General features: G+C 35.7%; 1 non-coding gene across 1 annotated transcript; it reads right to left on the bottom strand.

Moving 5' to 3' along the window:
* Positions 1-4380: 4380 nt before the first annotated feature.
* On the bottom strand, positions 4381-4486 carry LOC140869946 (small nucleolar RNA R71). The gene has a single exon (XR_012146934.1). It is a non-coding gene; the product is annotated as a small nucleolar RNA R71 (small nucleolar RNA).
* Positions 4487-13826: the final 9340 nt, after the last annotated feature.

Here is a 13826-nt window from a genome sequence, read left to right as displayed (position 1 = left end):
ACCTACATTTATTTTGTATATAATGCTTTAAGTGCAAATCATGGTTTTTATTAATAAGACGTTAGTCCCTGAAAATAAATAAGATCAACCCTATGGGGCTTAAATGTTTTAAAAGATTTAAAAAATTGACGTAAAACTAAATCAAATAGTTGTATTATTGAGAATCTTATTTTATTTTTAGGACTAACGGAAATAAGATCCACAACTTCATCGGGTTAGGATTTTAAAATAAATCGACATGATTGTGAATTAAATTATGCTATTTAGTCCTACAATTTTTTTTAAAAAATGTCTCTATTTTAACGGTTAAAATTTTCTTTTATGCCTTAAGTGCAACTCAAGATCAATTTTTCATCGATTTAATATTTATATATATGTTAAATCTTTTTAACAGCTATATCTATTATTTTGGATTTACTACCTTGAGGAACAAGGGAAAATTTTAACATGCATGCAATCATTAGTTGAGTTGTAACCACATTTTGAAGTTTAATAACATAACATTGGTTATTCTCAATAAAACATTACAAAGTAAAAAAAGCATTCATTGTTGATGATCATCTCAACTTTTTTACATAATACATATAGACCTTTTATCATGCTAGAGTACTACAAAGAGTTGCTCCTACTGATACAAGAATTTGAAATCTACACCGTGATTGATGTCAGACAATGCGAAGACCTCTATATTACATTTAAACAACAATAAAGTTGCAACAAATCTGAATATCATTTTAACACCAGATGAACAATGGCACCTGATTTCACAAACCAACTCTTACTATTCAAATTTTTATATCTTATGTGTTGGACTGGTGCAAGGACGGATCTAGCTTAGGCCAGTCCTAGGCTGTAACCCACCCCAAAATTTTTTTATTACATATTTAAATTGTTTTACTTAATCCAATAAAACTTATTTTTGACCCCGGTAGCCTAGCCCATCTTCTTAATTCTAATGCACAAGTTCATTTTTTAGAGGAAAATTGCATTTTGGTCATGCAAATTTGTCATTTTATGATTTTGATTCTCTATGTTATCAAATTTCAGTTTTAGTCACACAATTGTTTTTGGTAATTCTACTCTTTTTTTATTGGAAGTGTTCATGTGACACTATACACTCCAGTGTCATATCAGTACTATACAATTACTACATTGTTTCCATGTCAGAGCGAAGTCGGAAGACAAATGAATGTTGCCAAAAAAACCAAAAATAGCGGACTAAAATTGAATTTGACAACATAAATGATCAAAATTCTAAAAACAAACATATGTGACCAAAAATACAATTTTTCTATTTTTTTTGAGTTGTACAATGTATGAATTTTTTTATAATATATAATTTATTGATTAAGTTCTAGCACACCCCAGCTCCAATTTCTGGATCCGTCCCTGGACTGGTATGTCTCTAATCAGTTGGGTCTTTCAAGCATCACTTTGGATCAAGCTCATATGCCTCTCTTGTTTGGGCCCTATATAGACGGTTGGGAAAACTGTTAAGTTGGTTTCTTGGACAACCGAGTGATTTAACCAGCTGGTGCATGGGAGACAAAAGGAAGTGTACATGCTACCGGCTTAAGGAGAAATCAAGTGAGAGCTGAGAAACAACTTATTTAACTCAAAATATATATTAAACCAAACACTTATAAAATCTTCTCTCTAAACTTGTGTTATTTCTTCACAAATGTTGAGGTCTATTTATAGATCCTCAATTGAGAAATGTTCAAAAATAAATATATCATCCATTACATAATCAAAAATTAAAATATCATCACATCACCATCACAATAATTTTCAATCTAATTTTAATATATAATTTTCAATACTCCCCCTTGTGATGATGATCGTGATATTACGTGTTTGTATACTGCCTCGTTAAAAACCTTACTAGGAAAAACCCAGTGGGATAAAAACCATAGTAAGGAAAAAAGAGTGCAGCCACGTAAACTCCCCCTCATGTTAATATGATCGATTCTTTACATACGCTGTAGATTTCGCATCCCAATATTATATATATGTTTTCTGAATATTGTCGTAGGAAGCGCCTTTGTGAAGAGATCTGATGAGTTCTCACTTGATTGAATGTAACATATATCAATATCTTTATTTTTCTCAAACTTTTGAGTGTAGGCAAAGAACTTTGGGGAGATATGTTTGGTTCTGTCATTTTTGATGTATCCTTCTTTCATTTGAGCAATACATGTAGCATTATCTTCATACAACGTCACATGATTCTTGTTTACTGATAATCCACAAGAAGTTTGGATATGTTGTGTCATTGATTTTAGCCAAACACATTCACGACTTGCTTCATGTAGCGCAATAATCTCGGCGTGATTTGATGAAGTTGTTACTATGTTTGTTTCTGTGAACGCCAAGAAATTGTGATGAGTGCAATTTATGCACTTATATTTTATATGATTTAGCTTGGCTTTTGTTGTGTTTTGAGCGATATTATGCATTTTTCTTGTTGTTTGTGTTGTTTGCAGGAATTTAAGTGTTATTCATTTTAATCGGCCAAAAGAAGTGAAAAGGAGGTGAAAAAAAAGTTAAAAAAAAAAAGAAATAAAATTGCCCAGACTAGCGCCCCAGCGCTACAAGCCAAGCGCTCCAGCGCTACACGGAGCTTTCCGAAGGGTGAAAAGTCGAAGAAACCAGCGCTCCAGCGCTATCAAACCAGCGCTCCAGCGCTGTTGAGGAAATTGGACGGGCGCTCCAGCGCCAATGACTAGCGCTCCAGCGCTGCGCAATCCTAAAATTTGGAAAGTTTTTGATCGAGTTTAAGAAAGGATTTTAAGGCTGATTCCTAGGGATACGAGGGTTAGGGAGAATTTTTCAGAGCATAAGACGGCTATTGAGCGATGGAAGTGCACAAGAGCTTGAGAATTCGGTACGAAGACGGAAGACGGCGGCATCCGGCGACGGAGAAGCTTCATTCTAATTCGTTCTAGTTTCTCTTTGAACTTTGTTTTTCTTAGTTTATGGATTGTTGGAAAAACATGAGTTATTTGATTTTGAATTGCGTTATGAACTAATTTCTTAGTCTAGAGGTAGACGGATCTTGACTGGAACCCATGATTGACATATTTTGATTTATATATTTAAATTTCTTCACACAGTTTATGTGTGTTTTCCTGATCTTAATGCTTTCAATTTACTGGCCATAGATTGAATGATATTTTATTTAGAATTTATCACTCGAGAGAGGAGATTTTGAATACGACATAGGAAAATACATCTTTGGTGTTTATACTGTTTGAGAGGCATATAACTCCATAGAAGTCGTTATAAGAATTCTTGTGCTATTTAACGGATTTAATAATTGAACTTTGATAGAGATATTGAGTTTGTTATTGAATACGAATTTCTGCTTGACACTCGAGAGAGGTAGTAGAAAATAATAGGGATTCTTGGCTAATAAACTAGAAGATTTTATAATTGAACAATCATTAGAAATAAATTGTGGTGTACAGTCAAGTGAAGTCGAACCTCTAGCATTCATCACTTATTGAATTTTTTCTCTTGAACTCGTAGTTATTTAGTTTTGTTTCTAGCAAATTTTAGTTTTATAAAAATCAAATCAACTTCGTAGCTCTACATAGGATTAGGATTATATTAGTTGCAAATATTTGATATAATATCATTTATTCATTCTCCGTGGGAACGATCTGGACTTAAATTCCTGTATTATAACTTGACATCGTGCGCTTGCGAGCGAAAAACACGCAACAAGTTTTTGGCACCGTTGCCGGGGATTGAATTTTATTTGATTTATATTAAATTGTGCTAATTAGTCTTAATTTTGATTTAGAGCATTTTATTTTATTTGTTGGTTCTAATTTTAAATTTTATTTTTATTTTTGTCTATGCAGTTTATGCGAAAAAGCCAAAGTTACGACTCACTGCTCTTTGATCCGGAAATCGAGAAAACTGCTAAAGCCTTGCGAAAAGCTAGAAGAGAAGAGTTGCAACAAATGGCTGAAGAAAGAGAAAGGGAAAGAGCTGTCAATAATGCTCAGGTGCCGATCAGAGATCACTTTCGACCGGTGATCAATACACATTATTCTGGGATTGCTCGGCAGAACATCACGGCGAATAACTTTGAATTGAAGCCAGCTCTGATTAATATGGTGCAGCAGAATCAGTTCAGGGGTGCAGCTACTGAAGATCCAAATTTGCACCTGCGCACTTTTTTGGAGATTGCTGACACAGTAAAAATTCATGGTGTTACTGAGGACACCATCAAACTACGATTGTTCCCGTTCTCTTTTAGGGACAATGCTCGTAGTTGGTTGGAATCACTACCTCTTGGGAGTATCACTACATAGGATGATATGGCTTCCAAATTTTTGGCTAAGTATTTTCCACCTGCTAAGTCGGCTCAGTTGAAAATAGAGATTACTACATTCAAACAGCAGGATTTTGAGCAGTTATATGAAGCCTGGGAGCGGTACAAGGAGTTGCTTAGAAAGTGTCCAAACCATAATTTTCCGGACTGGGAACAGATTGAATTATTTTACAATGGTTTGAATGGGCCAACTCGTATTTCTGTGGATGCTGCAGCTGGAGGTTCGATATTTTCTAAATTTCCTGAACAGGCTTATGAGATGCTTGAGCAAATGACTGTTAACAGTTATCAGTGGCCGAGTGAGAGGTCTGCAATAAGGAAGCCTGCTGCTGGAATTCATGAAGTGGATGCATTCACTGCTTTGACCGCTCAGATGGCTACTATTTCTACACAGTTGGCTGCACTGACCAAAGGGAATCAAAGTTCTAATGAGACAGCATCACTGGCGACTGCCGTAAATTCTGCTGATGGATTTGAGAGTGTGGAGCAAGCTCAATATGTGAACAACAGGAATTACAACAATTATCGAGGTAATCCTGTACCCAATCAGTATCATCCTAGTTTGCGTAATCACGAGAATTTTTCTTATGCAAACAATAAGAATGTGTTGAATCCTCCACCGGGGTTCAATACTCAGAATGGTGAGGGTAAGGCATCGTTGGAAGATTTGGTGGGTAGTTTTATTGCATAATCATCCACAAGATTTAAGAGGAATGAAAATAGGCTTGACAGTATGGAGACACACTTGACCAATGTGAGCGCTTCTATGAAAAATCTTGAAACACAAATTGGTCAACTGGCTAATGCATTGAATAATCAGCAGAGAGGTGTGTTTCCTAGCAATACTGAGGTTAATCCTAGGGAGCAATGTAAGGTTGTTACTCTTAGAAGTGGTAAAGAAATTGGGACTGATAATCCAAAGGCAGTGGATGATGAGGAAGTTGATGAGATTGTGGTGGAGTCCGAAAATTCTGATAGCAAAACTTCCAGCAAGTCTGCAGTTGTTCCTGAGAAACCGCTTGTGTCAAAAGCTGTTCTACCATATCCTCAGCGGTTCAAGAAGAAAGCGTTAGATGAGAGGTTTTCTAAGTTTCTTGACATTTTCAAGAAAATTCATATTAATATTCCATTCACTGATGCTTTGGAGCAGATGCCACACTATGCTAAATTCATGAAAGATGTGATGGCGAGGAAGAGAAAGCTTGAAGAGTTTGAAACAGTGAAGTTGACAGAGGAGTGCAGCGCCATCCTACAAAAGAAATTGCCACAGAAACTGAAAGACCCAGGGAGTTTCACTATTCCTTGTATTATTGGTGGTGCGACTGTTAATAGGGCATTATGTGATTTAGGTGCAAGTATTAATTTAATGCCTTTGTCTATTTTCAGGTCTTTGGAGCTTGGCGAGGTGAAACCAACCACGATTACTCTGCAATTGGCTGATCGTTCTCTTACTTATCCTAGAGGAGTTGTGGAAGATGTACTGGTAAAAGTAGATAAGTTTATTTTTCCTACTGACTTTGTAGTGCTTGATATGGAAGAAGATCAAGATGTCCCTCTAATTTTGGGGAGACCATTCTTGGCGACTGGCAGAGCGTTAATTGATGTGCAGGAGGGTGAACTAACTCTACGAGTTGGTGGTGATGCTGTCACTTTCAATATCTATAAAACCATGAAATACCAAGAGGAGGTACATTCTTGTAATCGCATTGATTTATCTAATTCTTATGAGAATAATTTTTGTGCAGGATTGGAATTGGAGGACGTTTTGGCGAGGTGCTTAATTAATTCCATAACCCAATTTGATGGGGATGATTGGGAACTTAGAGAGCAATTTCTCGCTCTTGAAAGTTTGCCAAAGGAAAAAGATGGCCAAGAAAAAATTGAATCATTGTCTTCGGAAGTCGAAAAAGAGGTATCAGTTTCTACTCCTGAATTGAAAGAACTGCCTGGTCATTTATGTTATGCATTTTTGGGAGAAAATTCGACTAACCCGGTAATTATTTCATCTTCTCTTACTCATGATGAAAAAGATAAATTATTAAGAGTTTTGAGAAAATTTAAATCTGCGTTGGGTTGGTCAATTTCTGATATCAAGGGAATTAGTCCCAATATTTGCATGCATAAGATTTTAATGGAGGAGTCATATAATCCATATGTTGATCATCAAAGGAGGTTAAATCCTGCGATGAAAGAAGTGGTAAAAGCTGAGGTGTTGAAATTATTGAATGCGGGTATTATTTATGCTATTTCTGACAGTTCTTGGGTGTCACCAGTACAGGTTGTGCCGAAAAAGGGAGGTATGACTGTAGTTAAAAATGAGAAAAACGAGTTGATTTCAACTCGTACTGTTACTGGTTGGAGAGTTTGCATTGATTATAGAAGGTTGAATAAGGCTACTACAAAAGATCATTTTTCTCTTCCTTTTATTGATCAGATGCTTGACAGGTTGGCAGGTTATAAACATTACTGTTTTTTAGATGGCTATTCTGGCTATAATCAAATTGCTATAGCGCCAGAGGATCAAGAGAAAACAACTTTCACAAGTCCCTATGGTACTTATGCTTTTAGGAGAATGCCATTTGGTTTGTGTAATGCACCGGCTACTTTTCAGCGGTGCATGATGGCAAATTTTTCCGACATGGTGGAAGAAATCATGGAAATTTTTATGGATGATTTTTCTGTGTTTGGGTCTTCGTTTGATCATTGTTTGCACAATCTGACCCTTGTTTTGCAGCGTTGTCAAGAGAAAAATCTAGTGCTTAACTGGGAAAAATGTCACTTCATGGTGCAAGAAGGCATCGTACTTGGGCATAAAGTGTCATCTAATGGGCTTGAGGTGGATCGAGCAAAAGTGGTTGCGATTGAAAAGCTTCCACCGCCAAATAATGTGAAAGTCATTAGAAGTTTCTTGGGACACGCCGGGTTTTATCGTCGCTTTATTAAAGATTTTTCTAAAATTACTAAGCCTTTATGTAATTTGTTAGAAAAAGATACATCATTTATTTTTGATAATGCGTGTTTGCAGGCGTTCACGAAAATCAAGGAGGCACTAATTTCTGCGCCTATTATGATTGTGCCTGACTGGAAGGAGCCGTTTGAAGTAATGTGTGATGCCAGCGATTATGCTGTAGGAGCAGTTTTGGGACAACGAAAAGATAAGATGTTTCGGGCGATTTACTACGCCAGCCGCACTCTTGACGGAGCACAACAAATTGTTGTGCCTCCACGAGTAAATACATATCCGATTTGGGAACGTGTCTTATGTGGATCAGATAAATATCCAGCATCAGCATAACCAATGATATTTTGATTGGTGTCTTTTGAGTACAAAAGTCTCAAATCTGTCGTTCCTCATAGATAACGGAATATATGTTTAATTCCATTCCAGTGCCTCTTTGTTGGATATGAACTGAATCTTGCTAATAAATTTACAGCAAAAGATATATCAGGTCTAGTGCAATTTGCAAGATACATAAGGGCACCAATGACACTTAGATATGGTACTTCTGGACCAAGAATAACTTCATCATCTTCACATGGACGAAATGGATCTTTTTCTATGTTTAATGATCTTATAACCATTGAAGTACTTAATGGATTTGATTTATCCATATTAAAACGTTTAAGGATCTTTTCTGTATAATTTGCCTGGTGAACAAAAATTCCACATTCTTTTTGTTCAATTTGCAAACCCAAGCAATACTTGGTTTTTCCAAGATCCTTCATTTCGAATTCTTCTTTCAAGTACATCATAACTTTTTGAATTTCTTTATTCGTTTCAATGATATTTAAATCATCAACATATACAGCAATAATTACACATCCGGATGTTGTTTTCTTGATGAAAACACAAGGGCATATTGGATCATTTACATATCCCTTTTTCATCAAGTGCTCACTTAGCCGATTATACCACATTCGGCCGGATTGCTTCAACCCATATAATGATCTTTGCAATTTTACATAATAAAATTCTCTGGGTTTTGAACTTTGTGCCTCAAACATCTTAAATCCTTCAGGAATTTTCATGTATATATCACTATCAAGTGATCCGTATAAGTAAGCTGTAACAACATCCATAAGACACATTTCCAAATTTTCAGACACGGCCAAACTAATCAAATATCGAAACGTAATTGCATCCATAACAGGAGAATACGTTTCTTCATAATCAATTCCAGGCCTTTGAAAAAAACCTTGTGCAACAAGTCTAGCTTTATATCTTGCTATTTCATTTTTCTCATTTCGCTTTCGAATAAAAACCCATATGTATCCAACAGGTTTTACACTTTTAGGTGTGAGGACTATAGGTCCAAAAACATTACGTTTATTTAGCGAATCCAATTCAACCTGGATGACATCTTTTCATTTGGCCCAATCATGACGAGTTTTACATTCACCAAAAGATTTTGGTCCATGATCCTTATTTTCATTTATGATGTCACATGCCACATTATAAGAAAATATCTCATCAATATCTTCTATATCTTTTCGGTTCCATATTTTTCCAGTATTAATATAATTGATAGAGATTTCACGATTCTCGTCAGTTTGTGGTTCTGACAGAATATTTTCATCATCAGATGTTTCTTCTGGAACACCATTTTCTATTTTATGATCATCGTGTTTCTCTATGCCTTTTCTTTTCCAAGGATTTTTATCCTTGGAACCGACTGGCCTTCCACGCTTCAAGCGTTTTATGACATCATGAGTGTCTTCAATTTGTTTTTTTGGAATTTCAATTCGAGTAGGGGCATTTACAGCATGTATATATGATTTTGTTACCCCTTTTGTGTCTGCAAATGCATCTGGAATTTGATTTGCAATTCTTTGCAAGTGCACAATTTGTTGTACATCTTTCTCACATTGTTTGGTCCTTGGATCCAAATGTAACAATGATGGTACATACCATGTGATTTCCTTTTCGGTGTGTTTCTTTTCTCCCCCTAACATTGGGAAGATTTCTTCATTAAAATGACAATCAGCAAAGCGTGCTGTAAACACATCGCCTGTCTGAGGCTCAAGATATCGAATGATTGATGGGCTATCATAACCGATATAAATACCGATTTTTCTTTGAGGACCCATTTTTGATCGTTGAGGTGGTGCAATAAGCACATACACTGTTAGAACCTAATCGGGGGGGGGGGGGGGGGGGGGGGGGGGGGGGATTTAGGTTCTATTGGCAACTTTAGCAATTTAAAGCAATTATGCAAGTACGCAAGCGGAAGACTTAAAGCAGTTAATAATAAGTGCGGTAAATAAATGCGTAATGTAAATAAAGCAGTAAAAGGAATAAGAGATGTTTATGGAAGTTCGACGATAAATCGTCTACGTCTCCCCTTCTTGGTTAAGATCGATTAACCAAGGATCCACTAGCACTTCAACGTCTTGGCCTGGATGGCTCCAAGGATAGCCGTACAACTCAACACGATCACCGCGCCGATACAACTCGAACACTTGGCCTTAAGGGCTCCAAGGATAGCCTCAACACAACACTTGGCTTCACACTCAAGTGCTTACAACGATAGCACAACACACTTGGCTTCACACTCAAGTGTTTATAACAATAGCACAACCAACTCACAAACTATTTTTACAAACACTCTCAAATATATCACACAAACACTTTGATAGTGAGAAATTGCTTGCAAAGGAGAGAAGAGATGAGTTGGGATGTCTCCAAATGAACTTGGATGACCTCTATTTATAGTTGGCAAAGATTTGAATCTGATTTGAGTGCTTGGAGCGTGTGTTAAGAAGTCAATGAGAGACAAAAAGTGTTCGGCGCCGCTGCCATCTTTTTCCCAGCACTGAGCGGATTTTGTGGAAAAATTATATCTTCCAATCCAACCGTTGGATTAATCTGAAATTTGAACCGAAGCTTTAAAACATCCAGATCTTTATTCGGAACGGTGGAGATTTGATTTGAACTAGTGAAACATTTCCAGTAATTTTCGGAAGTCGCTTCATCATGTTTTCGAACCTGTTCTGTGCAACAAATTTGAAAAATTCATATCTCTTAATCCATCCGTTGGATTGACCTGAAATTTGGACATAAGATTTATAACATCATTATTCTGAATCTGATTGGTGGAGATTTGATTTGGATTTCTCAAACATTCCCAGTTATTTTCTGAAGTCAAATCTTCATGGTTTCGTTCCTTGCAGCATATATGGAAAAATTCATATCTCTCATTCTAGCCGTTGGATTGCTCTCAAATTTGTACAGTACTTGTAACACTTCTGTATCTAGATTATGATCAGTGAAGATCCAATTTGGAGTCATAGAAAATTTCCAATAATTTTCGGAAGTTGCTACTCCATACTTTGGCTTCTTCTTGTCTTTTTCTTCATATCTCTTAACAATGTTCCATCCATTCAATGAGCAATACAAGACTTTATAAATACATGTATAACTTCAAAATAACTTTAAATAATTTATTTTTCAATAAATCTAATCTGCAAAATCTCACTTTAAATGGTTAGTAACAATTAACCGAGTTTTGTAATCATCAAAACATAATATTATGAGATTTGTTAATGCATTAAAAACATTAATCTCATAACACGAGATTTGTATGCGTTTAAGGCGTAACAATCTCCCCCTTTTTGATGATCACAAAACTTGGTTAAATAGGAGAAATAAATGTACAATATTAAATAAATAATTTAAATTTGCACAATATAATTGCATGAATAAAACTCCCCCTAAATTAAACAATTAGTGAAGAAGAGTTTGTTTATCAAATAACCGATTTTATTCTTCATGCATTTAACCATACTAACTCTTCCCTTTAGTTAAAGTATTTAACCAAACTAATTCTCCCCCTTTTTGTGATAATCAAAAAGACTGGAAAAGTATGCAAAAACATGAGAATTGAAATATGATTTCTAAAATGCAACACATAAATTTCACATAAATAACAAAATATGAGCGTATAATATTGAATAAATACAATTAATTTGTATTATCCAAAATTAAGTTGCTCGAATTTTATATTAAGCTCCCCCTTGATATGTCATTATCTTTAGAATATGTAAACAAGTGATTACAACTCAATCATGCCAAGTTCACCACGCAAACGAATAAAAGTATTTTCATCTAGTGGTTTTGTAAAAATATTGGCAATTTGATTTGTCGTGTCAACATATTGAAGTTCAACTTCATTTCATTCGATGTGGTCACGAATAAAATGATGACGAATGTCAATATGTTTGGTGCGCGAATGTTGAATCGGATTCTTTGTTAGACATATGGCGCTAGTGTTGTCACAGAAAATAAGGATTTTTGAAAAAGAGACGCCATAGTCGAGCAATTGATGCTTCATCCAAAGAATTTGCGCATAACAACTACCAGCAGCCATATATTCGGCTTCGGTCGTTGACAACGCAACACAATTTTGTTTCTTTAAAAACCAAGAAACTAAACAGTTTCCTAAAAAGAAATAAGTTCCACTAGTGCTTTTACGGTCCACCTTATATCCACCAAAGTCGGCATCACAATATGCTTTTAAATCAAAGAAAGAATTTTTCGAATACCACAATCCGAGATTTGGAGTATTTGAAAGATATTTGAAAATGCGTTTTAAGGCGAACAAATGTGATTCCTTTGGACATGACTGAAATCGTGCACACAGGCAAACACTAAACATAATGTCCGGTCTACTAGCAGTAGCATATAATAAGGAGCCAATCATACTACGAAAGGAAGATTGATCTACAGTTTTACCATTTTCATCCTTGTCGAGTCTGATTACTGTGCTCATCGGTGTAGATGATGATTTTGTGTTCTCCATTCCAAACTTCTTTAGAATCTCCTTGATGTATTTGCTTTGGTTCACAAAGAACCCATCCTTGCACTGTTTGATTTGTAATCCGAGGAAATAGTTAAGTTCTCCCATCATACTCATCTTGAAGTGTTCCTGCATCAACTTAGAGAATTCTTGACAAAGAGTTTTATTAGTAGAACCAAAAATTATGTCATCAATATAAATTTGCACAATTAATAAATCATCTTTGTCATGTTTGGTAAACAAAGTAATATCAATCTTTCCTCTTGAAAAATCATTTGAAACAAGGAAAGTTGATAGTTTTTCATACCAAGCTCGAGGAGCTTGTTTCAAACCATACAAAGCTTTGTTTAGTTTATACACATGATCAGGTAATAATGCATCAACAAAGCCATCAGGTTATTCAATGTGCACCTCCTCTTTCAATTCACCATTAAGAAAAGCACTTTTGACATCCATTTGAAATAACTTAAAATTTCTGGAGCAAGCAAAAGCAAGTAGCATGCGAATAGATTCTAGTCTAGCAACAGGCGCATAAGTTTCATCGTAATCTATGTCTTCTTCTTGACTATATCCTTTCGCTACAAGCCTAGCTTTATTTCTAGTGATAGTACCATGCTCGTCAAGTTTATTCCTAAACACCCATTTAGTTCTTATGATAGATCTATCGTGCGGCCTAGGAACAAGATTCCAAACATTATTGCGTTTAAACTCATTCAACTCATTTTGCATAGCAATAATCCAAGAATCATCTAATAAAGCATCATCAATACACTTAGGTTCAACATGCGAAACAAAAGCAAGATGATTGCAAATATTATTAAGAGAAGAACGAGTGGCTACTCCCTTCGAAAGACTTTCGATGATAAGATCCATTGGGTGATCTTTGTGAAGCGTCCAATCCTTCGGAAGTGGTGTTTCCTCAACGGAAACATCTATATCATTTAGGCTTGAGGAAGCCAACTCTTCTTCGAGTAATTCTACATCATCAATATTAGTGCGAACAATAGTAGACATAGATTCATCAAAAATAACATGCATAGATTCTTCAACAAGTAAAGTGCGTTTATTAAAAACTCTAAAGGCATTACTTGAGGTAGAATATCTGAGAAAGATACCTTTGTCGGATTTGGCATCAAATTTTCCAAGGTTGTCCTTACCATTGTTATGTATGTAGCATTTGGAACCGAAAGCTCGAAAGTAAGAAATGTTAGGCTTTCTCCCTCTCCATAATTCATATGGAGTTTTCTTGAGAATTGGCCTTATTGATACGCGATTGATAATGTAACAGGCAGTGTTCATTGCTTCAGCCCAAAAATATTTTGGTAGAGAATGCTCACATATCATGGTCCTTGCAATCTCCACAAGTGTCCTATTTTTCCTCTCAACGACCCCGTTTTGTTGAGGAGTCCTAGGACAAGAAAAATTATGACCGATGTCTTTCTCTTCACAAAAGTTTGAAAAACTCTCATTTTGAAATTCAGTTCCGTGGTCACGACGGATCTGCTTTATTGAAAGATTTTTCTCATTCTCAACACGTTTCACAAAAGTTTTAAAATAATCAAAGACATCATTTTTGTGGACTAAAAACAATGTCCACGTGAATCGTGAGAAATCATCCACAATGAAAAATGCATAAAGCTTCCCTCCTAGGCTAGCGTTCCTCGAGGGATCACATAGATCTAGGT

This window comes from Henckelia pumila, chromosome 4 (assembly GCF_033568475.1).
Source record: "Henckelia pumila isolate YLH828 chromosome 4, ASM3356847v2, whole genome shotgun sequence".
Lineage (NCBI taxonomy): Eukaryota > Viridiplantae > Streptophyta > Magnoliopsida > Lamiales > Gesneriaceae > Henckelia > Henckelia pumila.
Note: the sequence above shows the minus strand (reverse complement) of the source record. Positions and strands in the feature narration are given on the sequence as shown.